Source organism: Rhamphochromis sp. 'chilingali' (assembly GCF_963969265.1).
Source record: "Rhamphochromis sp. 'chilingali' genome assembly, chromosome: 16".
Taxonomy (NCBI): domain Eukaryota; kingdom Metazoa; phylum Chordata; class Actinopteri; order Cichliformes; family Cichlidae; genus Rhamphochromis; species Rhamphochromis sp. 'chilingali'.
This window is the reverse complement of record NC_137943.1, coordinates 14,783,273-14,810,783: the sequence shown is the minus strand read 5'-3', so window position 1 is coordinate 14,810,783 and position 27,511 is coordinate 14,783,273. Positions and strand designations below refer to the sequence as shown.

Sequence of the window (27,511 nt, the reverse complement as noted above, 5' to 3'; positions counted from 1 at the left end):
CTCTCTATCATCTTGAAACTCTAAAGCTCTAATGCTTTCAGAGCCTGTGGTCAATAGAATGAAGAAAAATATTTATATACTAGAGAAAAGTAAAAGTAAGCTGGTTAAAATTTGATTTCTCAACCCCTTCAGGCTGTAGAAAAATAACAGCCCTGAAGGGGTCCAATTTACAGCTGCACTCAACCACAAATTGTGCCCAGCAGTAATGCCTTGTATGGCAGGTCGCTGCTACCAGCATGTAAGTGTGAGTGTGTGAAGCAGGAAATGAGGCAAATTTTAAAGCACTTTGAATAAAAGTCCTAAAATATTAGAATATGATTTTTATGAGGTTTGTTTGAGGAAGTGAAGGTTGGCGTTTCCTTTTGTGTGCCTGATAAAAACCAGGTGACGTTGTTTATAAAACCTTCTTCAAATCTAAGCAGACCAAGTGAAATTAGTAATAACTGTGGCAAAGGAGGGCTGCATATCTAGTATGTAAAATCTAAAGCTTTTGTGCCATTTCAACACAGCAAAAAGGAAATTACTCGCAGCATCCTGCTCATTCTCTCTCCAATACAAGTACAGTACTGTGCAAATGTCTTGAGTCACCCCTCATTTATTTTGCTAGAAAACAGGAAACGAGTGCAGTGGAAATAGAAACACATGCGTCAAAAACAGAGTAACAAGCTGTTGTTAAATATTTGGTCCAACTGCCTTTATTCTTCAACACAGGCTCAACTCTTCCAGGCAAGCTTTCTTCTAATGTCTCTAAGTTTTCTTCAGGAAGAGTTCTCCAGGCGTCTTGAAGGACATTCCACTGAGTCCATTTCTCATGAGGCTTCAGTGAATAGTAGATCCATCTCTCAGGTCCTGTGTCAGGTCCCTGCTGGATTTTTTTCCCCCTATTCCGTAAGGACATGACTTTCAGATATGTTCATGTGCTGTAGGTAGCTTTTTAAAGCATTTCACTTCATCTATTGTTCACCCATTGTCCCGTTTCTTCAAAACACCTAGTTGGCGTGAACATATTTTTATGTCTGTCAAACTATGTTATCTTTGATATTTTTCATAGATTCGACTACATAAATGAGAAAAAATCATGAATTAGGTGCTTTTATATGCTTGAAAGATCATAAAACAAACAAATAAAACCCCTTTCCTTTGGAAATGGTCACGTACAAGGACCGGACTAAGTCAGAAAGGCAATGTCCAAAAAAGATTTTTCTAGATCTTCAGAATGCCTGGAGTGCTTTTGCTTAAAAGCATGTTAAAAAACTAGAAGTCTGACTCTTTGGAAGCAAAATATAAAGAAAGATTTTCAGTTTTTTCTTTAAGATTTTTGCACAGTATTGTACATACATCCATAAGTTAAGGTAACCAAACCTGTGGAGCCCTGACAAGGAGCAGCATCAAATAGTACTGACAGAAAAACTAATGCTGACCTTCACAATGTTTCTGAATGCACAAATTTCTGATCCTTTATTCACTCCTTTCCATTTCCAGCTTACCAGTGGCAACGTAAAAAAAACCTTCCCCCAAAACAGCCTTGAACACTGAATCGCTGAAAACAAAACCTTAGGTGATCGATTTTATTTATAACAAAAAAGTAATACTGCATTACAAACACACTTCACTAGAGCTTGCATCCACGTGTTGTCTAGACAATGACCTAAGAAACGCTATTGTGTGTGAGAGCCTGTAAACTGCTTTCAATCGATGAGACAAGGAGACCTTTGAACCCTTCCTCTCCTAGAAATGGTAGGAGGCACTATGGACAGATTTGATGCAACAGCTGAGGCTTTGAATATTGTGAGTCTGGTTTGATGTACCAGACGCAGTATGAGAGAAATCTAATGTAGAAAACTGGACTGAATTCTCTGACAACCCAATGGCATCGCTCCAAAAGCTGCTGTTAGACTGGGTGAACATTTACTACCGCAGTAAAAAGGCGATTGTGGTGCAGTCCTACTGCACAACATTCAGGAAATCCTACCACACATCGGAAAAGAGCTGCTGACTTTGCCAGAGGATTTGGCTTGGTGCCCGAGGCTTCTCAGCTCAATGGTGAGATGTCTGAGATGGAGCTATGTGGTATGAAATGGAGATGAAGAGAAGTGCGTGCAGTTTGAAGAAAACACAACTACTCTATGTTTTTAAAATATATACATGTACATATTTTAAGACGGGTTAAACAGCACGGGTAAATCTAAATGATTAATTCACTTGTGGACAAAGCTGTCTCTTTAAGCATTCTTGACTACACCAACACCTTTAACTGAGGTTTCCTATCAGACTCTTTGAAGAAAGTGAAATTGTTTTGAGAAATTTGTCCAACACATCTTGATTTCAGTTAAAGTAAATTATTTATCCAAGAAATCAAAAGGCCTTTTTTGCATTTACCACGGTAACAGCAACCCATGCCAACAGCATCCCTCATGCTTAGAAAGAAGATTGTGTAACACCAGTTCAGGCTTTAATAAATTACAGGAATAATGGTTGCGCTGTGTCCTGACCATGAGAAAAGCTGAGTGAAACCTTCAAATGTATAAAACCGGAGTGTGTAGGTCTTGGAAAGAAAACCTTCCTCTTGGACTCAGTGACACCTGCCAAACTAAGCTGTCATTAAACAACTATTGAGTGTGCAATTTTTAATAGTGGGCAATCATTTCCATTTTGGACGACTGAAAAGAAGCACAGACCCCGCAGTGCCACACACTTTGAGGCATCCCATCTCTAAAGGTGGGTTAGGCCCTCGTGACGGGCTGTGACAGATTGGGGTCGAGCCGTTGGGCTCTCTGCATGTTTAAGGCCTGAACCATTGGTTGAGCTGGCTGGGTGGGTGACAAGAGATTTCTAAAGGCTTGGAGAGGGTCGTGACACTGAGGAGATTGCCCAGACTTGAAAACGGAGAGCATTGGAGAGCGCTGTATCTGAGGGCCTGGGACTGGCAGGGGCCCAACAGTCACTACCCACACCAGCAGAATACAGAGCTCCGTCTGTATGGGTGCTACATGACACACAACACTGTATGCCTATAGACAGCAGCCATTCAAAGTGTTACCAGAGGGGATTTACAACATACAGTGAACCGGTCATCCAATCACAGCAGCGAATGCTAACCAGTACCACCTTTTGTTAAGGATGAGACATCAGATGTTGTGAGCGCCTCCCTCTAAATTGCCCCTTTTTTCTTTAACAGGCACAGTTGTGTCTTGAGGAGAAAAGAGCCAGAAGACTCTAAAATGCTTCAGTGGATTTCAATGTGGATGTCCAGCTGACACATTTTCCCGATGTTGTCTGAATAGGATGCATTCTCAGAGCATTGTAAGAGCCGGCGAGGGGAGTGACAGAGATGCAAAGGAAGCTAACAGGTGAGCCTGGCAGACCTACATCATGTGAGTCTGCTGACTGCACTCATGATCATCATGATGCAGGCAGGAAGGGCCCCTTCCCCCCCGTCCCAAATCTCCTTCAGGTTTTCAGTTGGTAGGACACTTGGTTGTTAAAAAAGCAGGAAAATATTAGCTCCTGCTGCAGTTACATGTAAATGTTTGCATGCGCAACGTGGCAACTTTACGCCTGCAGCACCTCCGTCATGCTACATGTTTCATATGCTCCAAAGGTTTATTTAATCAGGCCAGGTTGGGACCAGTGTGACTGTCATGAACATGTGCGCCACATCACAAAGTGCAGTACCTTGCAAAAAAGTCTTCAGCAAGCCTTTATTTTTTTATATTATGATTCCAGGCAGCCAGAGTGTCTGTCATATTTGAGCAAAAGTTCTCCGTGCTTTCTAAAAAGGTCTTTCACTCATTTTCAGTCCAGTCCTTGTACCCGACCATTTTCAGAGGAATTTGTTTGTTTGTTTTCTTTCTTTGTTAAACTCCTTAATACTGACTTATTTGTGCATAAAGAAGATACTATCTCAAGGAATTTTTAGTTAAATCTACAAAAAAAGTCTTAAGATAGGTGACTCAGTTTGATAAAAAGAGTGATTCTCAAAGAGCCATTAATCAAAAACTTGGCAACTGTGGGACAAAAGAAAACAAAAGAATTTTTAACTGAGGGTTATAACATTAAAAAATGGGACAAAAGCCAGCAAAGACCTGAACAGGACCTGACAGAAGTATCTCGGCCTTCAGTTGATCTACCTTTCATGACAAATGCTCTCAGTGGAGGATTGGCTATCATGGGTTCCTTCATTAGGAAAGGAAACAGGGAGAAAATGCTGAGGTATGCCAAATTACATATGAACTGGTCTGCAAATCAGTAGCAACAGGACTGAAGAATTAAAAATTGAAGGTTTTGATATAATCTTTTGTCAATATGTGCGGGAGAGAAGAGGACAGAGGTCCACCAGTATGTGTCTACAGCCATCTGTACCACATGGTGAAGGCTCTGTCTTGGTTTCGGGCTGTATTTCAGCCAGTAGTTGTTGGGAATCTTGTCAAACTTGATGTATGTTCAGATTTTGATCCACCGTGCAGCACCATCTGCAAAGTGCCTGAATGGCAACATCTTAACTTGTCAGCTTGACAATGATCCCAAACACACTGCCAAAGCAGGAAAAGCAAAGCTGAATAGAAAAACACACAGTGAAAAACTATCAGTCATGGATTAGCCTCCCCAGAGCCCAGACATCAACATTATTACAGCAGTGTGGGATCATCTTGACAGAGAATGGAAAAACAAAGTCATTTTATCAGCTGATGTTACAGATAGTTGGACTATAATCACTGAACACTGAGTTCGGTGAAATTATGTCTCCAGAAGACTTTCTCATGTTTCCAGCTGACTTTTTTTAAACTGTAAAACTCTAAAATAATAGCCATCATTTAGCATGAGAAAATAAGGGTACCGTACAAAAAGTCTGCCTTCTGTTTCACGAGCAAATAATAAATGTAACATGTTCCATGAAATAACTCAGTTTGATTTCTGATTATAGTAACGTAAAGATTAGTTTCACAGCTTTGTATATTTTTAATAATCTATCTTCACATTGATGAGACCGAGTTGATAGAATTTAAGATTGGAGAAGTATGAACATGTCTCACTAACTCCAGAACAAAACAGATTTATGTTCTTCCACTGCAGCAGGGTGGAAGCTAGCTGCAGGCAGCTTGTCAATAATACACCGTATAGCCAATTAATGCAATTGATTTCTGTGTTTGTGTTATGAAAAATTTGAAGTTCATATTTGTTTTCACAGTAAAAGAAAAAAAAATCACTTCATGCTCAACATTTGACTGAACCTTCAGGGTTTGAGGTCTTCTTTCACTTTCTGAGTGATGTAAAATCCAGGCGTTAATATTATTTCCTTTTTTTACAGCAATCTGCAAAATCTTGAGATGACAAGAGGAAGCAGCACAGTCAATGTCTAGCAACGTAACATAGTTTAAGAATTGGCCCGAGGACAGAGACTGTGGCAGTTTTACAGAAACGAGTCAAACTGTCTGCCACGTGTCTCCTACTGCGAACCGACAGCAAAAGGTGATTCCTGTTCTCCCCTTCTTCTTTAATCATATCTCACAAAACCATTACCTCCAGAGAGCAGCCGAGTGAGGAGCGGAATAACAGCTCCGGATGAGTGACAGACAAAGTGGTGAGAGGAAAAAGACGAAGGAGAGAAGAGCGAAAGAGGAAGGTCATTTTATCAGCATTATGACAATAACACACTGCCACGGTGGAAGGTCTAAAAACTGCCTCAGTAACTCTGTAAGTCTTTTTCATTTAATGTTTGTGCAAAAAACAACAAAAAAACACTGAGGCCAGTCTATCCTGGAGACTCTGCACACTCGAATCCAACTTTTCCTAAGTAACTGCAGAGAAAAGAGTAAAAAATCCAAATTGCATTGTTGATGTCGGACCATAAAAGAGGCAATAAAACCAGAGAGCATGAACATTAATTACTCAAGAATTTAAAACAACAACAAGGAAGAAAAAGAAAATCTGGATCAAGTATTCAAAAGCCTTCACACTCAGTGTGCCTGTGTGGTCACTGATTATACTCAGAGCAGCTAATGACTCACTGCTCTGGCCTGGGCTTCAGCTGCAGAGAGGACACTGGAAAGCTGCTGGTCCCTCCGATTCAAGATTACACACTCCATCCTCTCACACTGACACCATTGATCTCACTGGTGCTGGGACGGGGGTTATTTAAAACAGCTCGATAACACGCTCAGGAGAGGCCGAGGTAAAATTTGACTAGATGTGTGTCCAGTAAAGTGGGAAAAGGCAATTTAGAACAATCTGAAGGATCCTTGACGCACAAGTCCAGTGAGATAGACACAGAGAAGTGTAATGACTTAGGTCAGGAATCGGCTTTGCACAAGTGTAAGTAGGTTACAAGCTGTAACAACTTTACTCTTTCTGTGTGTGTGTGTGTGTGTGTGCGTGCGTGCGTGCGTGCGTGCGTGCGTGCGTGCGTGTGTGTGTCTGTGAATTATTCAGTGAGACAACATGCAGCAGGTACCAAAGAGGAAATTTACTGTCGTGATGTTTAATGTATGTGTCGCCAGTGATTTGTAGGTACCTGAGAGAGACTGACAGCTCTTATACCATCCATCTGTTTCCTACCTTCCTGTAGTGTTATTAAGCTGCTGTGGAGCTGCACTCAACAGACCTGCAGCAGATGATCTCAGATATGCTCATTTTCTCTCTCCACCTCTTCATTCTCAGCCTCTTTCTGTCACTGCCATATGTGTGTTGGTGTGTGTGTGTGAGAGAAAGAGAGAAATTTGGTCAGCCAGCTGCGAGTTGGACAAAAAAGTCCATTTAAATGCATTTGATTAACATACGAGGGAGACGCATTATTTATAAGTGTGTGAGAGTGGAGCATTGTAAGGTAGCTTTCAGAGGAAAATAAAGACCAGCAAACAGCAGATTCTGTGTAGAGTCAATCACTGCTCTGAAGCAAATGCATCAAAATATATCAACATCAGAGGAGAAATATTGTGACTGTAAAGTCTGTAAATAATGGAGAAGAATTTGCTTGTAGATTCCAGAAGACTTCAGGCCAAATGATGAAAAAATGAATAAAAATCTTGAGATAGAGACTCAAGATTTGTAGGTACAAATCTCACTATCTCACTATGACTGGCTACAGTACTGTGCAAAAGTCTGGAGTCGCCTCTTATTTCTTTATGTTTTGTTAGAAAAGGGGGAATATTTGTACTGATTTATTAAAACGTGCAAACCTACAGCATAGAAGGCAAAAACAGAGTTTGTATAATTGTAACAAGCCTGAAGTAAATACTTGGTCTGACCACTTTAATTCTTCGACACAGATTTGTCTGTAGTCTTCAGGAGTAGTTCTCCAGGTTTCTTGAAGGATGTTATATTGAGACCATTGCTGATGAGGCTTCAGTGAACAGCAAACGGATCAACTGAAGAGCCAGATGCATCTCTCAGGTTCGGTGTCAGGTCTTTGTTGGAAATACTCTTCATCTGCTATGGCGAAGTTTTCATAGTTTTTTAAGGGCACGTTGCACACAGTGCCAAGTTTTCAGCTAATAACTCTTTGGAAATCACTTTGTTGTTCCAAAAAGTACCATGTCAAGTCTGTGTTATCTTTTGTAGATTCAACTTAAGAAACGTTAACAAATTACATGTTTGGTGACAGGCTTCTAATAAAAAAATAGTCCCTAAAGATACAATCTTAAATTGGTTTGTTGCTAAGTTGTCTGTCTATATCTATGTGTAAGAGCAACAGTGATTCATCCCTTGAGTCGGGTGCCTTTTTTATGCTTGACTCTTCTGAAAATGGTCACGTACAAAGACTGAAAAGGAGTGAAAAAGCAGCCAAGGAATAGCTGAATGAATGACCTTCAGAAAGCCTGGAGAACTATTGCTCAAGAGCACTTTATACAACTACGAGAAAGTCTAAATGCTTGGAAGCAAAATGCACAGAAATGAGGGGTGGTTCAAGGCTTTGTACAGTTAAGTAAGTAAGTTTAAATAATTACATTTTGCTGTACTTGGTACTAATTAGATACTTGCTGTACCAAATAAAACTTACTGAATCGTAGTTTCAGCTTGAAATCGTATCATTTTTTGCTATTTGTAACATTTGCTAGTGCGCTAACTTGATACTTTTTACTTTTTCCTCATGTTTCTGATATTCAGTCTCTGTCCATCTCTGTCCATTATCAGGCTAATCCTCCATTAATAACACCATCTCTCTGCTGCTTGTTGCTGAGATTAAAGCAAAATAAAAACACAGGCACAAAACCAGCAATGAGCTAAAATAGGCTGCAAACACACCTTTCACGTTACAGTCCTTTATTCCGTTTTATCATAAAGAAAGAAGCACCTTTACACACGGAAATGTTTTGTAAGTCAAATGAGTAATGATTTAAAGGTCAAAGGTCAAATATAAGCATCGAAAGGCTGTTAGCATGCTGAAGCCTGCTGTGGTCAAAGGTGAAGCCTCTGAGGTTGGCTCTGAGGAACAATGCTAACAAAGGATCAGGTGCTACCTTCTGTAGTATATTGAACCTCCACACATTCACGCCCTCTGTGTACGCCTTGCATCATCGGATCTACCGTAAACAGACCGCCGTTTATGACCACAGTTCAGTTCTGCAGCCAGAGGTGGTCAGAAAAGTGAGTAGCTGTGAAATGAAATGGAATAATAGACCCACACGCTGGTGGGACATCATCCAAGAAGATTCCTCGTCTTTAATGATGTGCTGAGTCTGTGGAATATCAACTAGGCGAGGAAAGAAGAAGGGAAGAGTATTGTCCTCCAAGTGTTTGTCACCAGTGCCAAATGCCTGGAGAGTCTTGAGCCATCAGCTTATTCTCACATCAGCACTTAACAATAACAGCAAAGAATTGCTGAATGGACATATTTCAAACAGGGGGGACGTTACACATCACAACATAACTGCATTAACCAGCGAACGTGTGGAAGATATTCTAATCTCTGTGTTGCGGGGCTGTTAAAACTTCCGTGCTGCCTTCAAGATCTTCTCCTCATCCATCTGTGAAACCAAACATTTGTCTTCCACCAGACCTTCGAGGAGAGCCCCTGGCCAAAGACAAAGAGAGGGCCCTTCTCTTTGTGTGGGTGAGCTGTTCAGCTGTGGTCCCATCTAGGCTTGTAATGATTGGTTTCGTGGGTTGCTTTAGTCCCTCCCAGTCTATAGACTGAATTTGATTGATGGATTGGCTTGCCCAATCCCCCTTGGGTTTTGGCTGCTGGGTGCACAGGCTGCGAGAGGGTTTCAATATTCCGCAGAGTGACGGAGTTCGACAATATCCCAATCCAAGGACCTCAAAACACTGAGTATTCATTTCTCTTGCACTATTTCCCAAGTGTTTGCAGTTAGGTCCCCGAGCTCTGAGATTTGGGAGCTGTCCAGTGCTGAAAACAGACAGTTTTTACAACATTCACTGTAAAGTCATTGTTAGTCCACAAACCTATTCCCCTTCTGGCTCCACACGGACCACAAAGCCCAAAGAGATCGTTAAAGCTCCCATTTTGGTTCACAGCTTAGTTCACAGATGAGTCCGTTGCTTATAAAATCCAGGTTAAAAAACATCAAAAAGAGGTTTAAAACACTGCCCATCACATTCTGAGCCAAACAAAATCAGAACCTTTTAATAGATGCACAATCATACAGCAACAAGCCCGTGGCTCTCTCCAAGTTAAGCTTATTTTGATCATACCTAAGCCGCTATAAGCGCAAAGCTGGTGCTCATTTGCATTTATATAGTCTCATTCTGTTAGCTATTAACACTGTATTAGTGGGGAATAGAACCCATAATCACCTAAGTGACATATTAGAGTTGGCACTTTCTAACCATAGAGAATAAAATCAAACCTTGACTGAGAATTACCTTTGGCTTTCACTGACAAATATGCCAGCAGCAAGGCTCTTGAAACAAATTCACATGAGCTGAGACCAGCATGGCTTTTACTAATGATTATTTTCATCAGAAAATAACACACACAAAAAAGAAACACAGCAGTTTCATTGATTGCCCACTGAAACCCAAAGATATTGACTCTGCAGTTCTATAACATCTGGAAAAACAGTGATGTTTGTCACTCAGCTACAAATAACTTAGTGATTGTTTCAATAATTCATTTTTGTCTCCACAGAAACTGCAGAAAAACACTGAAATGCTTCTGCAGATTTATTTTCCCCAGCCAAACTACAGAAATTCAGCTCATGTTCATACACAAGACAAAAAAAAGCAGAAAAATGCTCACATAAAGCTGGAACTAGTTTTATGCAATGATTAATCACACTCTAGCATCTCTAAAAGCATTGCATATGAGCCTCTTTTTTTCCATCTTCCACTGATGCAAAGTGGCTCCTTAAATTGCAGACTGCTCACAGAGAAATGCACGATAAACAATACAGAGGCTGAATGAGTGCAAAGTTTGCAGCAAATAGACAGCGAGGCAGCTGAACTGAGCTCGTACTCTATTTTAGAATCAGACCCCTTTCTTCCTCACAACACCGCTCTCTGATCCCTCTGCTCGTATGAGTGCACTCATCTACATACACACTTCAACACGCAAACATACACGCAACTACTGCATGCGTGCCAGGGCTCATGGATGACTCACACACACATACACAATCTCTCAAGCACACACACACAGATCCGGACAGGATGAAAAATGCATGCTGTAAACTTTCAGCTGAGCCTCTTTGCCTCATTCCTCACTTTTCTCTTCTCGCCCTGTAAGCACCACTTCTCTGCCTCTCTGTAGCCTCTTGCAAACATTTTCCTGACCTCCTCTATAACGTGTCGTTGCCTAGTTAACCTCGTCCTGCTTTATGGCACTGACACACAGCTGGTGGTGGGCGCACTAACAAGGCAAAAGAAGAAAAGACTTGGACTCCTCCAGGCTGAGGCGGTGAATGGAAACAGAATGGGCTTTATTGGGCTGCAGGGGCTCTCATATTCTCAGACAATACAGCTCATTCGTCAAGGTGACTTAAACTGTTCTCCTCCTTCACTGTGATTTGTACATGCCAGTGTTTGTTTACAGAGCGGGCACTCATCAATATAAAACCCTCTAAGATCTGTTCACCTACTTGGCACCAGGCAATCCATCTTTTTACCGACACTTTTTTTTTGTTGCTTCATTTTTCTTCTCACATATTTTCAGCAAAGCAAAGCAAAGTTGGCACGGGGTACTTCAGTGTAAAGATAACATACTGACAAGCAGACCCTGTGATCATTAGTAACTCAGATTCCACGGAGGATCTTTGATGTCAGGCGCAGGTGACAGCTCTGGAGATGGACCACGAGATCTGATTTTGGCAGTCACTCAGCACATGTTGTTTGCTCACCAAAAGCCTCTGATTTACATAATAGATTTCACAAACACCTGTTCAAGAGCTCGGATGCGCTTCTACAATTGCATCACCGGTAGAAGGCGTCTTCACCTTCTGGTTTCCTTTCTTTCTGACATCTGTAGATTAAGATTTAAGAAGGTTTTTTGCGCCCGTGTAAACCAGTTCTCGTGATATGAAGACAAGCTCTCCTGAGATGAAACCATGTAATGGGCACGCTAACGAGGTTACTCGCTGAGTTGATGATTTATGCATGAACATACATGGGTTGTAAATATAGACCAATATTAAAAGCTTTGACCTGTAAATAATTAAAGATATCCCAAACGGGTGCGATTTGCGCGCCTCTCAGAAGCTGACGGTGTGATCGAACAGGAAGGCATTGATTGGTCCACAAGAAAAAAATACTTTAATACTTTCTGGTATTGTATTTGCATATAATTAGAGCAATGTGAGAAAAATGTACCCATGTTTGTTTTTTCGGGTTTTTTTCTTCTAGCTGCTCTAAAAGTACGTTTTTTAAGCCAAGAAACGCACACTTCAAAGCATCTTCCCGCAGCAGAGCGGTCTCAGCCGCCTCCGGCTACCCGGCGACTTGAGACATGACACACTGACCAAATGACTGATTTCATAAAGCATGCAAGCGAAAAACATTTTATTCTTGCCTTTTTCTCTCTCTCTCTCTCTCTTACCGTGTCTACCGAACCAAGGTTCGCCTCAGTGGTGCAGTCCTAGGGAAAGCAAAGCTTTGCGCCTCAGATCAGGTGCTCTCCAAAGCTCCCCGAGGGGTGCAGAGACGGCGAACGACGGAACAAGGGTGAAACAGCACTTTGCAGAGGCAGAACAGAGACCAGGGGGAGTGTCTGCACAAGCGCTCCGGATCTTACTTTTCACTCCTTCAACATTATCTTCTCCTCACTGAGCAGCAGCCTATGCGCCGGTCATCCCGTCAGACGCCGATTTGTGCCAGATCGGAGCAGGAGCACTCACACAGAAAGAGAAAGAGAGAGAGCGAGAGCGAGAGAGAGACAGCAAGGTGCTCCCTCCGTCCCCCCTCCTCGCCAGCAGCAACGCCGAGGGAGAGAAGCGGAATCGGTCTAAACAAAGAGGCAAGCAGTGACGGGCAGACGGTTCCAGCGCCCCCCATTCAAAGAGTGGGGATAGGGTGGCGGTGTGGGTGGGTGGGAGGGATTGAGGAGAGAGTGGGGGGTGAAAAGAGGAGAAGGGATGTAGTTTATGTGACCATAATCCGATTCCTATATAAACCTCCGAGGTTGATCCGGGGTCTGCGAATTAAATTTACCCGTAAGCTCACAGTGACAGTCTGACCATCAGTTAACCCCCACCCAATGGCGTGTCCAGCGGGGTGGCCTGGGGGGGGCACAGGCCACCCCCCCCCCCAACCAGACTGGCCACCCCAGGTGCCACCCCAAAGGCAAAACAATAAAATTCAATCAAATATCAAATGTCCGATTATGTTTTCACGGTGACGCTCAGATATCCGAGTGTAAGTGAATGCAGCATCGGCTTCTGCGCTATGTGCATCAGGTTAGCAAAGGTAGGAGAGCGAAGCACGAAAGATGGCACTGCAGGAAACAATTTTTCGGTGAAAGAAAATGAGGACAGAATAAATGTCCCGGTAAGTAATATTAAGTTTGTTGAGTTTAGTAAACTTCGGTGAAATTAGAATACCAAAGAAAAAATAACACTTAAAGAATTATTGCAGCCGTGGAATATTTCAGACAGTATGCTACTGAGGGCAGCTAACATAAGAGTTATGAGTTATAAGATGTAATCTAAGTCGTAACATTGCTGTATGGAGCTGCAGATTTGGTTGCAGGTTAACATAGCTGGACTGGCCATCGGGCTTATTTGACTTATTTTTTATTTTTTTTGTAAGGGCATGAACAATGAGAGATGGTGGATTGGCCAGATGCAGGTCGATGTGTAGAAATAACTCCGTTGTTTGGTGGTGGCTATGACGGGGCTTCCACAGAGGCCAGCAGGTGGATGAGGGAAGGGGAGGCAGGAGGAGAGCCCCGAGGCGGCCACCAGTCCGAGTGTCAGGTGAACTGAACTTCAGGTAAGAAGTTATGACCTGCAGTCTATCTGGGTCAGATATAAACCAAGTTTAGGTGGAGTTTATTTTCGTTGTGCTGACTTTTTACTGTCAGTTGCAATAACTCATACTGCGTTCTAGCCAGTTTGACGGAGTTTTTATACAGCTGGGTGGGTGCTATGATGTTACTGATAGTGAACTTTATTTTATTCATAAGGTTAGTTAGTAGAGTTGCCAACGGCTCCTTAAAAATGGAATGGTCCCTCATTCAGAGAAAATATTACACGTTTTGTATTGAGCTGAGAAGAGACGCAGTTTGTCCCGAACTTTAGCTAGAATGGAAAAAGACACAAAGCTGGATTTATTCTGTCTTTACGCTGCACAGCTGCCTCTTCTTCTCTCATTCTCTCCCCCTGCCTCTCCTGTTGCTACTTCAATCATGAAACTGATCAATGATCAGCTGATCGTCTCTCTTGTTTGTTTATCGCCCACTTTGCACCAGAAACAGGAAACCAGCAGATGTTGCGCTAAACAACAGCAGCACGTTTAAGCTTGATCAGCTGTTGTTAGAATGTATTTAATATTAATTTCTAGTATCAGCTGATGTTTGCTGGAGCCACAGCTGTAAAGCTGCTGGTCATGATGTCTGTTTAGATATGTGGTGAGAGGGAAACATGAAGATGAAACCAGGAGATGTCCTTACTGAATCATCAGAGCTGAACAGGTGATGGAGAAACAGGTTTACCTTTTAGGTGACATGAATGAGTTGAAGTTATCAACTGTTTCTGAGAGACAAATAACACCAGGATCCTTTTTTATGTAGCTGACAGCTGGTAACTGTGCAGGGGTGGATCTAGGAAAGTTTTGCCAGGGGGCAGGTAGGGCATTAACAGGGAAAGGCACAAAGAAATACTTTTCTTTCTTATTCTCATTTAAAATACCTAGTTTTTATTAAATAATTATCTAAATCTTACAACCAAAGTTTTTATCTGACGTAAAATGTATAGAAATCATACATATACCAACAAGACAGTGTACATCACTGTCACAACAGCGTTTGTTTTCAGTCAAAGTCTTTATGGCTTTACTACCTGGTGGGTCGGCCTGTAGTGAAAATGCCCAATTTTTTTGTCCCAGTCCAGCCCTGCAGGTTAATACTGGCAGTGTCACCATGCCAGCTGACTGTATTTTATCATCAGCCAGTGTTGTTCTTTATCAATATTACCAAAGTTTACCATAAGGCAGCATAGAAAGTATTTACTTGCTTTCAGGTTTTATTCAAATGTTAGTCTTTTCAGTTGTTTCCCCACTTTTTTCCTGTTTCAAAATCAAACACCAGTTTGTGAGAAGATTATCTTCTTTTTTTAATAGGCACAAAGTTTTGCATTGGCATTGGCTAATTTGTCAATTGTATGTTACAAATGTTCGTATTTTAATATTCAAAAATGTTTTTGTCCAAAACATATGTGCACTATATGTCAGTAAAAATACTATGCAAATATTGCTGTCCTTGAATGCTGAGTAAACACTGACAAAGCACTGATTGTATCTCTTGTACTTTATCAACGCAGTATCTAAAAACTTTGCACCGTAGTGGTTAAAATCTCATTCTAATAAGAGTTAAAAGTGCATTTGGTTATTAGGTTTATAGGATTATTGAATTATGGTTAACGGTTGGTAGAAATTTTTTTTAAACATTATCTGCCAATTACATCTGCCACCCTTCTCCAAATCTGTGCCCCTACCTGGCCCCCCCAACAAAAATTTTCTAGACACGCCACTGCCCCCACCCACCCCAACACCCTCGTGTCACCTCGTGTTTCCACACATTTAATGGAAGAACTTGTGTGCTTACGCGTATAACCCCCAGGCCACCTATTATAGACAAGCTGGGGCTCTTGTCCGTTTAATTAACGTTTGCAGGGTTTGACCTTAATGCTGAGCAATGTTAACTGTTAACCGGCTGCATCAGACAAATCTCCCAACCTGGCAACATCTCACTGCTGCAACGTTGTGCGCACAAACCCAGCAGCAATCGGCGGTTTGTTGCTGATGGCAGCCCTTGGCCATTGGGGCTGTCTGACCACAGGTCCAGCTCCTACACTGATTCCTGTCAGTGATCAAGTGAGAAGAGCAGTTCACTCCTCTTTGTTATTCATATACTGTAGGTCTGCAGTCTGTTGCTCCGTGCTCAAGATGGTTTTGAATTATGCATCTTCCCTTTTGTAATACAGGCAGGAGTTGGTTTTCGAATCTTAATCGAGCCACTAATCATGATAATCACGATGACTGCGAAAAAAGTCTGTATATACTCTGTTTGATTTCATTCATTTATTCTTATAATAAGATTTGGAGAACTGAGGGGATTTACGGAGCTGGCGTGCGCACAAAAACTTCATATTTCAGATTTATCTGCGTGGAATTGAGGCCTTAAATTAGAGCATTAAACAAGTAATAAAGAATATGAGTTAATTTTTACCTTCATATAATAAAGATTGTGTAAAACAGCGTGTTTCAGTTTGACCATGCAGAAATAACGACTGTTTTGATTTTTTTCAGTTTAAATATTTCACCTGTGAGTTTGTGCTACCTGCTTAAAACTACTTAAAGTAAATCAAATTTTGTTCTGGCATCTTGGGGATAGCAAACGCCAGTAAACACACCATGAATGTATTCTAATATTAGATCATTGCAATAATAAGTAAACATGCAAAGCCAGCAGACATGGAGCAGCATCAGCATTCATGTAGAGTACAGCAACCACATAATGAATGCAAGTTTAATATTTGTGATTTGGGCTCCACCCATTCCTGAAGAAAATATCTGACTGTGAAGCTGATAAATACTTAACAACAGCCGTTTTTATCCTTGGGCTAAGTTTGATGTGATAGCAAACAAACACAAGTAAATGTGAAAATGAGCATTTTTTTCAAATGTTCCATTATTTGTTTGGGGGTAGTTTTAAGAAAAGAAAAGAAAAGAAAAGGGAAAATGACAAAAGAAGAAAAAGAAAAATGAAGCCAACTCAAAGAACAAGTCCCAAGAACTGCAGTTCATAAGAGTTACACTTGGGCCCGTCTCCACACTAAGTCAAACCCACAGTTCCTCACCCCACAGTGTAAAACTGCCAGATTTCACAGCAGAAATAGACATTTTTAAAATCTTGTCCAAGTAGCAGTTTTATTTACTTGGTCTGAGTTATTTATATACAGTGTTGTTAAAATGTGCTTGCCCCCTTCCTGATTTCCTGTTTTTTGTATGCTTGTCACAGATTTAAATATTAGACAAAGATAACAACTTCTCATTTCTAAATGAAGGTTTTTATTATTAAGGGGAAAATAATAAAAGGCTCGAGATTAAGCACAAGTAAGGGGTTGGCAGGAGTGACAGGTGCCCAGTGTGCTATACTCACACTGGGTAAAACAGTGACTGGAGGCTATAGCATAACCAAAACTGTTGAAATTTTGCTGCCTCTAGAGTGGTTGCTTCACAGATGAAGACCAAGTCTGCAACTACTAACACTCAGCCGCCATCTTCAAAGTGACTTTAGTGCATCAAGACAGCGATAAATAAGACAGAATCAGTCTGCCATCAGTCTGCGACAAATGAGGTCATGTTGGCAATTACATGCAATCTGTTTGTGATGATTAATTGTGATCAGTTGCTAAAAATCACAAATGGCATAAACCTGATTGCATTCAAAGTCCAACCAGAACCTCATAGATGTGAAGCAGAAATTGAGAAACTCCCCAAATTGTGACGTAGTTGCTGCAGGGCTGAAATTTAACAAATGCCACAGAAGCTCAGCAGGTTTACTTTCATAAGAATATAAACAGAATAAAACCAGTTGGCAACCAGCGGAGTCGAGCCCCCTGCAACGAGACGTATGACAGATGAGTTGCGCTCATCTGATTCAGATTGATTGCAACCTGCTGAAAATCTGTCTGCGTTTATAAATTAGACCTCAAAGTATTTTTAGTTTCAAAGTTTCAAAGTTTATTGTCATATGCGCAGTAATTAATCATGTCTCTCTGTGCAGTCAAACTTTTTCTTTGCTGTCCACAATAGATGCCAAAAAGAAAACAATCCACATATAAAATAGAAAAATGAATGATAATTAAAAACAATTTAAACAGCAATTATAAAAAGGGCGTATGAGAAATACAACAGATATATAAAAGATTTAAAAAAGGAAACTATACAGACAAAATAAAAGAATGTGAGCCGTGATAAGCGATTCAAATATATTAACGCAGTTTCGCTTGTCAGTCTGTTTCAGAGTGGTTGCAGTCAGACCACAACAAAGTTGCCTCCCTCCTGTGCCGTCTTGGGATCAAAAGGGTTCACCAAAGAGTTGTGTTGTTGTTGGTCACTGCAAGTACAATCAGTCACTTGGAGGTTGCCCCCACCCACAGAAGAAGAAGGAGGACAAGAAGAAGAAGTTCGAAGGACTCAGCTGTTTCATTTTTAATTTCTTTGGTTTAAGCCAAAAAAAGCATTGTGTTTAATAACACAATGAATTATGGAAGCTCTAGCTTTAGCTGATAATGCCCCATTTTCACTGTCGCACATAAATGCAAAGCCCAATGTTTCAAAGTTGTTTTCCATTAATGGTTGACATCATAGTGATGTCTATCTTTAATGTTAAGTCTGTGGGCATGAGCAACGACTGCAGCCTGTGAAGTTTGGGCTTTAGGAGCTTGTTATGCCTTAATGAATTAGCTACTGGAGTGTAATGTACCTGTCATTAGGAACTGTCCTCTGATTACAGTCCCAGACTCTGAGATAAACTCCTCTAACCTTATTTAACACTCAACATCCTCCGGTTCCTCTGACGGAGGATCTAAAAATGAATCTAACTGATGTCTACAAAGAAGGGACGCGCTATAAAAAGACATCAAAGTGTCGTTTGAAATGTCACTGAGAAATGTCGGTTAAAGGGAACTGTGAAGTCAAAACGAGATCTGGAAGCCTGAGAAAACCTTCAGAGAAAACTGGATGTATGCTGGGCAGGAAGACAAAACAAAGCATGCCTCCAAAGGAGATGAACGTTTGGCTGGCACGGGAGAGGCAGCTCACTGTACCAAACAAACAAAACCCACGCAGAGGAGTCATCAGAAGGACACGTTACCTGCGACCTCATCAGAAGAGTTGGAGAAGAAGAGGAAAGAGCGGGCAAAAGCCCATAAATCTAGAGTGGAAGCACTCTGCTGGCAATGAAAGCGGCGATATACAGTAATGCCAAATCACGGTTACTAAGTAATCACTTAGCGGGGCGGTTAGATGAATGGGTCGGATGGCTTTTATGTGTCTTTCGCCTCGGGGGCCGTATTTATATCATTTTATGTATTTTTATCATTTACAGAAACAACAGCCGTCTACCACCGCTTCTGAAAATGACACTGATCAGAGGTTTGGGAATGACAGAGTAAACCAAAACAGTGAGCTGAAAGATGCTAAAAACTCCACGGAGCTCGGGGGGACTGCAGATTCAAGTACACAAAGACTTTTCATCTATTGTTCCTATCAAATTTTAATTGGAGCACCTTCAAAGGGAAATAGGGATAAATTTGGATGTCAAGGGTAGTGATGCATAAACACGAGTCATTTGAAATATAATGCGGTGCTTTTGCAATGAACTTCACACCTGCGTAGAGATGACTCTTCAGTTTATGCCTCTGTGTGTTTCCACTTATACTTCCAACACTGAGGAATTCAGAGCTGCCTGAGCTGTAAACAAGGCGTATGAGTGTACAAGGAGAGGTGTGTGTCAGCCCCAAATTGATCGTCTGGAACAGAAGCCGACTTTAGATCTACACAGTACGGCTGTACCACAGAGGCAAGGGAGCTCCAAATAACATGAAATTATTGCTTTTGTTAAACAGTGTAGTCTTAAAACGCAGGGGCACTTTCTGCATCTCCTTCCCGGACTGATGCAAAAGCTTTTCCTTTTTGTTGTCAACACAAAACTCTACAGCAGAAGCGCTGCACGTGACAACAAGCCCTGCGAATGTGAGTTCATTCAGCCATTCGAACACCTCGTCATGCTCTCTTGATGTCTATGTGTTTGTTTTTGTTTCACGATGAGGGAACAAAATACAAAATAAAAATCCAAAATCTCCACAAAAAAGCTGTGTTACAGTCATATTTAATCTGGTTTAGAGTGTACACGTGGCTGCATCCGTGTTAGTTCCTGCTTTACTCATGGTGGCTTTCAAACACAATGCTGTGTTTTGTAAAAGATTTATGAGACAGGAGAAAGTGCATGGAAATTTCAGTCAGACTCACACGCATACACAAACACACTTACACACATACACACTTATGGATCCAGTAAAATAAAATAAACTCCTGATCCAGTTGCTGTGTTTATTTTACAAGCGGACACATTTATAGACGTTCTCATCAGCGCTTTGAGACTGATGGAAAAATAGAGACGGGCTAAACTGTGGGGGATTCATCAAGCTCTCAGTGCATCTCAGATTCCCTCAAAACATGACAGGAGGAGGAGCAGAGAACCGCAGAAGCACCGCTCTGAGAGTTTTTACTGCAGATGCCTTTGGGAAGTGCTACAGGGAGCTCTGAACATGTGTAAGATCAGCCCACCAGAACTAACATTGCAGGATTAAACTGTTTGCCTTGTGCTGTTTTTTGATTGGTTCGTAGCCACTCTGCTGCAGGAGAGGAGATGCAATAAAGACCAAATATATCAAATTATATTTATTCATAGTCAGAAGCAAAACTAGACATCTGAGTCTGGCTCTGCTTAAAGTTTACAGCCATAGAGAACAGATATGCTGTGGTGGTGGACACAGGCGGCAATTCATGCACATGCAAGCCCGAAGAAGGCTCATCCTTAATGTGAGCTGTGACTTTTAGAAATGTCAGGCGCCTCACCAAACAGACAAACAATGTCAATCACTCTCCAGCAAGGGGGCAGCCATCCGCGCACAGTGGAGAACACACAGCACACAAGGGAGGTCGGATGAGGATGCTGAGACAAAAAAAAGACTTCTGGAAAGCTATTACAGCATCTTCACTGGAGCAAAATGCCACTTCCAAGTAACGCAGGCTGTTCCTCAGTAGGAAGGCAGCCTGCGTAATGAAGCTTTCTGTAGCATCATGGCTTCTCCACGCACATGTTTGCCTATTATTTGCTGGCCTTGCTGATAATGAGAGGAGATCAAAGAAAACCACATAAAAAGATGGAAAACAGGATACCTCCCAGTCAGGAGAAATATAAACTGAGCTAGATTTTACAAACTCCAGTCTCTGTGCTGATGGGGCAGTTGTTCAGGCTTGATTTAGCCACCCTGCTAAGTTTAAATGTTTCCGAGCCCAGCAGGCCCATCTGGGCGGCAGCAGGGCAGTCATGGAGGAAGTGCAGGAGACGAGGTTGGCAGCGGAGCTAACCACATGTAATACCCCCATACCGTCTAACCACAGGGCCCTTGGTTTATGTTTGCTTTGGCCTAATTTTCCCTTCGTTCATATTTTATGTTTTCTCCGGAGGCTTCACTGAAGAACTTTTCCTTTAAAGGCTTGAGGCTGAGTTTCTAGAAAAGCAGACATGCATGCACTGGGTTATAATTTGAAGCACTGAGAGAAAGGTTTACAAGAGTTTTGTTTCTTTTCTTTTCTCTTTTTTTTTTTGTCTTTCTTTTACAAGAAACATTTTATGGGAAAAATGTAGAAAGAGAGCAGATATGACATAAACAAAATGTCCCCAATATCACAGCAAAATAGACACGCCGGTCCACCGTGTCCATTTCACGCTTTGCATCTCCAAAACGTGAGATGGACATGCATGCAAAAGATGCTTTACTAGCAGGGGGAGATAACTTATTAAAAGCCAGAAAGTCGGTAGTGAGCAAAAAACATATGAAGTACATTCCCTGTCTCTTAATTCCCAGGAACGATTAAGCTAGGCAGCTAATGTGTATTTACATGTAAATGTGTTAGTAATTTCTGTTTAAAGGCTTTCCTGAGATTATTTTGTGCTTCAAATAAAATATCTCCCTCTACTGTTACTGCAAATTACTTCTGCATGCATGTAAATTTCACATTTTGGAGAGGCAAAGCGTAAAATGGACACACGTGTCTATCACATGCTTTGCCGTGATATCGGGTTCCCCCAGAACAAACAGCTGTGTTCATAATTTTACATAACCTGGCAGAATTTGTGATTTTTGTGATTTCTTGGGGTCATTTTTATGTGTATATAAATGAGAATACCTAACTTTTCTTTCCTTAAGGCTAGTGGTTGGGTGAACAATTGTGGTTGTCCTCTTTAAATCATAATGAGAAACTACCCAAATATTTTATTATTACCTCATTTAAGATCAACGACAACTTGAAGTCTTTTGTGGTAGTTATGCTGCCCTCACGGCACGTGACCATGTGAAGCTAGACAGCTAGCGAACAAAATAGAGGAGATCTTCCACACAAGGCTTGCTTTTCTTGCTTTTAATGAAGATCCTTTAAAGCCTTATGTCTCTCAAGGTTTCTCCTTGCTAATTCTTATTTGTAACTGAAACATACAGAAAATGAAAATAAATTGCTAGCTAATACACATCTTAATAACAACTTACTGATTAGCCTAGCTTAACACGTGCGTTACATTAGCATCACAGTTCACTCCATGTAAACACATATAAAAGTTATCTCTGAACATATTAATACTCACAAAGACGAACGTTTCCCAAGGTACAAGCGTGTAGGGCACTCTTAGCGTGTACATGAACTCGTTCACTCTTTTAATACTGCCGAAACACTTTTCACGGCATTAACGGAGAAAATACGTCAAAGATATGTTAATGATCAGAGCGCTCCCTCGCTCCCATTTCCGCACATACAATACAAAGATCGCTTGTGATAACGATGTCTCACTCTGAGCAAATTACAAACCCATACATTTTAACTGTTTTTAGCATGAATCACTTATAATATTTCTTAACTTTGAACTTATTTATCACTTTGCTTATGTAACTTAATCAGACTATGCACTAACTACTGACTTTTGACCAAAAGGCATAACACTCCCCGCTTGATATACACACATTATATCACAATAAACATCAATACAACATATTCAAACATCATTTAGCATTGAAGAATATTCATTCAGTCTCTGCAAGCAAAACAACAATCTCTGAAACTGCTCTGAGAAACATTTTAACAGTCCCATCTTTTACAGTCCGCACTTCCACTTTTCGGACCTTCTTGTCGCTGCTGGGGAATGTTTTTACTATTAGTCCCATGGGCCATTCGTTCCTGCTGGCTTGGGAGTCCTTTAGCAGGACCACATCTCCTTGTTTGACATTAGGTCTAGTCTCTGTCCATTTTGCACGACTTTGTAAGGTGGACAAATATTCTCCTTTCCACCTTTTCCAAAAGGTATCAGCAAGGTGTTGAACATGTTTCCATTGTTTCCCAAACAACTGCCCTGATGAAAAGTTCCCAAGTGGAGCAGACACAGCACTCATCTTCTGCGTTAGTAGCGCTGCTGGAGTGAGTACTGCAGGACTGTCAGGGTCAGTGGATATGGGGACAAGAGGCCTTGCATTAATAATTGCCATCACCTCGGCCATGAAGGTGCACAACACTTCATGAGTAAGACGTGTTTGTTCAGTTCGTAACAACATTGCATCCAGAATGCGCCTGGCAACGCCTATAAGGCGCTCCCATGAGCCTCCCATGTGAGACGCATGAGGGGGATTGAAAGTCCAAACACCCTCTCTCTTGCAGGTACTTTCCTACCGCTTTGTTCCCGGAGTTTAGGTTTAATTCCTTACAAGCGCCCACAAAATTCGTGCCTCTGTCTGAGCGCAGAAACTTGGCTGGGCCCCGAATAGAGAAGAGCCTTCTTGATGCATTGATAAAACTATCAGCAGACATAGTCTCTATCAGTTCGATATGCACAGCCCTAGTTGACATGCATGTGAATAACACAGCCCAACGTTTGTTCTGGGAACAACCACCTCTTGTACGACGCGTCACAATAGTCCATGGCCCAAATACATCTAGGCCTACAGTGGTAAAGGGTGGTTCAGGGGTGACTCGGTCTGCGGGCAAGTCTGCCATTTTCTGGATCTGCATTTTGCCTCGCAACTTGCGACATGTGACACACCGATGAATGACAGATGACACAAGCCGCTTCCCTCCAATTATCCAGTACCCAGCACCACGGATAGCTCCTTCAGTTATGTGTCTTCCTTGATGAGCCACTTGTTCATGATAGTGAGTTACAATTAGCATGGCGATGTGGCTGGTAGATGGGATAATCAGAGGGTGCTTTTCATTTTCTGTGAGATCGGCGGCGGAAAGACGTCCTCCGACTCGTAAGAGACTGTCTTTGTCCACCACAGGATTGAGCTTTTTGAGTGCATCAAATATGCCACTGACCTTCCTTCCTTCTTTAATGTTTTCAAGTGTCCCTTTGTAAGCTTCTTGTTGGACAGCTCGAATGATGACTACTTGGGCTCGGGTGAGTTCTTGGACGCTCGGTGTCTCACCGAAACCTTTCCATCCCCTTTGTCCACTTGTCTTTTGTGCAAAGGATGTAACTACATGAATGATTCTGGCTATGACTCTGCAAAGAGTGATCCAGTTTGAGTACTTTTTGAAACGGTCAGAACCCAACTGTGGCTCTGCTACAGTAGTTTTCATTACTTTTATTTCCGGACGTATCTCTCTGTCTTTTTCAGGTTCGATGAGCGTGAAAGGACCAGTGTGTGGTTCTGTGTGTGGGTCAGAGTACAGAAAGGGTGGACCTGAGAACCAGGTACTGTTCTGCAGGTCTGCTGCTGGAATGAACCAAGTGGCTTGGTCAGCATGATTGTTATCCAACGTTTTCTGCATGGATTGGATGTAGTGATCATTCATTTCTGGTCTCTTTTCCAAAGTCTTTCGGAGAGAGCAGAGGCGTTTTAGGGCTTGTTCTCTGTTGTCAGGGAGCCTCCTTCTCTGTGAGTGAAAGGGTAAAGGTGCAACCCAGCTGTTCTCTTGGTTTTGATAAACTTCATTGTCCATTATTGTCAGGAATGCTCTGTCGTCGATAGACATGGCTTGTTTGATATCACCCTCAGATCTAACAAACACAGAGTGTCCCAAATCATCTGTGATGCAGGTTGCATTCATAGTGACCCCATAATTCTCTTTAACGTGAATTGTGTTTGGGCAAGGCTCAAAATAGGATGCACGTCCATTATCTAAGGTGTGTGTTTTATAGACATTGACCTCTGACTGACTGTGCGCTTTTCCTAAACACACCTCCCCCACAATAACCCAACCCAGGTCTAGCCTTTGGGCGTATGGTGCATCATTGGGTCCGTTGATTTGCTCACGTACCTTATGGACCCTGATGACGTCCCTTCCAAGGAGTAAAAGGATTGGGGCGTGGTGGTCGACAGGTGGGATGTTATCTGTCACTGGAAGAAGATGTGGGTGATGCTGGGCAATCTCTGGAGAGGGTATTTCAGATCTATTGTCTGGAACAGAGTCACATTCAATTAAAGGGGGTAGCTGGATGTTGACCTCTCCATCCAAAGACTCGAGGAAGAAGTTTACAGCTCTCCTACCTGAGGTTTGTTCTCTGCCAGAGCAAGTCTTTAAGGTGTATGGAGTGGGTTTGGCATTGATTTTGAAAAGGCTGAAAAACTCTGACTTAACCAGTGACCTGTTGGACTGGTCATCTATTACTGCATACATTTTTATAGCTCTCTCTTTTTGGCCTGCAGGATACACTTTGACCAAACTGATCTTAGAACATGAACGTGGGCTGTCACCTTGGCCACATACCTCTGTGCACTTCGACTCGACTGAAGGTGAACTCTCAATTTGCTCTTCATTGTCGTTGTTTCCTGGTGTAGTACTCTTAGGGGCAGGAGTAGGACCAGGATGCATTGCAGATAAGTGTTTAAGGCTGTCACACTCAATACACTTAACCACTGCTTTACAGTTTTTTGCAATGTGTTGGACAGACCCACAGCATCTGTAGCATATGTGGTGCTCTTTGAGATGGGCTTGTCTTTCTTCAATAGTTTTGTCTCTAAAGAGCTTACACTTTTTGAGTGGATGTGGTTTTTTGTGGATTGGGCACTGGCGATCCGGTTCCTCCATTTTCTTTGGACTGAGATTATTCTGGTCCGGCTCTGCCGTAATGTCCATTTTGTGTGCTGACACAGTAGGTTTGCGACTATATGATCTCAGTTTTTCTGTGGGAGAAGGGACATGGGTGTTGGCCTTGGACATAGCAAAGCTTGGGTCATTCCTCATTTTCGCTTGCCGCTGGACAAATTGTGTGAAAACTGAGAAAGGAGGAAATGACACACTATGAGTCTCCTTGTACTGTGTTCCTACAGTTGTCCACTTTTCCTGTAGGTTGAAGGGAAGTTTTTCCACTATTTGCCTGACTCCTCTAGCTGTGTCCAGGTAAGCAAGTCCTGGGAGTGCACCATCTTGTTTAGCACACTGTAGCTCCAATAAGATGTCTGTCAGGGTCCCTGTGCCTACCCGGTCGGCTCAGTACGGCTACATATGTTTTGTATTCCTTTTTTTATTTTTTTCCTGCTCTCTCCTTTCCCCTCTTTCCCTCCTCCCTCTGCCTGGGCGGAGCTTACCTGCGGGCTCCTGCCCCTGGCCCACGCACCTGTGGCTCATCACGAGTGATCCAGCTCCTTTATAAGACGGCAGCCCTGTGTTTCTCGTCACTGGACCGTTGCCGACCCTCGTCAGTGTAACCCCAGCTCAATGACTTCAGAAGTGTTTCATAGCGATTTACCTAACTACCCATTCGTGTCTCTGTGTACAGATTCCCTGGACCTACCCCTGTGTTACCCGAGTGAGTGGAGTGTGAGGAGGAGTGGACGGAGAGTGTGCGTGTCTTTCCCGTTCGTGTGTGGACCCCCGGAGCCCGGCTTTCCCCTCACTTTTGTAAATAATCACCTGGTGTATCATAATAAAGACTCTTGTGCTTTCAAGACCTAGAGCCTGCGCGTGAGTCCGTTCAGTCCCGTTGTGACAATGTCACTAAGTTCCTGCAGCTTAACATTGTCTTTGTTTGTGAGTTTGGGAAAGTCCTCTACTTTTTTTAAGAGTGCGTCCTCAATAGCCTCAGATGAGCCGTAGCACTCTTCAAGGCGTTGCCAGACCATCTTTGCACCTGCAGCCGGATTGAGGGTGTGTACAGCGCGAATGCGCTTAGCCTGTTCGGATGATGTTGGACCCAACCATTTTGCTAGCAAGTCTAATTCCTCTCTTGGAGACAAATTTAGGTCTTTGGTTGCGCTGATGAATGAGGTTTTCCATGCCCAATAGTTTTCAGATTTGTCATCAAATTGCAAAAGGCCTGTGCTGACTAGTTCTTTGCGAATTAGGTATTTTGCAAACTGTTGCATTTCCCTTGATTCAGGTACACAGTTGTTAAGGTTGGGGGTGTGCTTTGTGGAGTTGGACCAGTACGTGTCGACTACACATGTGTTCACTGTTTGCTCCTGTTTCCTTTCTCTATTTACAGGTTGTGTTTTCGTCTGAGTGTTGGTTATAAAAGGGTTAGTCATTTGTGTACTGTCTTGTACATCTACTTCATTGCAATTTCCTTTAGGAGGCTGTGCTGGGTGTCTGGGTAGAGTAACTCACATTGTTGTCGAACATATTCGTTAGTGCGGTGCACTGTACTGATGGGCTCAGCTTCCTCACAAAGTTCTCCGTAGAGCTCCCCGCTCTGAATCTCTGCTTCTTCATAGGCTGAGACCTCTGCTTCAGCTGCGGCTATTGCTTTTTGGCACTGGAGGACATGTAGATGAGCATCCAGTTCAGCTCTCTGTTTCATTGCATTAGCTTCCTTTTCAGCGAGATGAGCATCCAGTTCAGCTCTCTGTTTCATTGCATTAGCTTCCTTTTCAGCGAAGGCCAGTTGAGCTCGTGCTGCTTGAGCTTTGGCGTAGGCCCTTGCAGCTGCAGAAGCTGCTGATGAGGATGTCCGTTGAGAACGCCTTGTCGATGTTCTGGATTGCTGCGACTTGGTGTCGAATGGCTGAGACCGTTGCTGCATTGTAGCTGGTTGAGTGGCGACGTCTGCTTGCTGTTCACCACCGGCTGCTTCGTCTAGCTCTTCAGCAGCGTAGTCTTTTAGGTAATTTCTTCCTGAGCGTAG

The 27,511-nt window shown here is 42.3% G+C and overlaps 1 protein-coding gene across 4 annotated transcripts in view; it reads right to left on the bottom strand.

The window, feature by feature from the left end:
* The window catches only part of LOC308412536 (neurocan core protein-like), a 62,519-nt gene extending 35,551 nt beyond the window's left edge, over nt 1-26,968 (bottom strand). For 2 of the 4 annotated variants that reach the window (XM_080906972.1, XM_080906971.1), the window contains exon 1: nt 22,043-26,968. The gene's annotated coding sequence lies outside the window, so the exon portion shown is untranslated. Of the gene's footprint in view, nt 1-11,989; nt 12,394-22,042 lie in introns of those variants that run through there. The other 2 variants (XM_080906970.1, XM_080906969.1) reach the window with 1 other exon arrangement.
* Between the last annotated feature and the right edge of the window lie 543 nt (nt 26,969-27,511).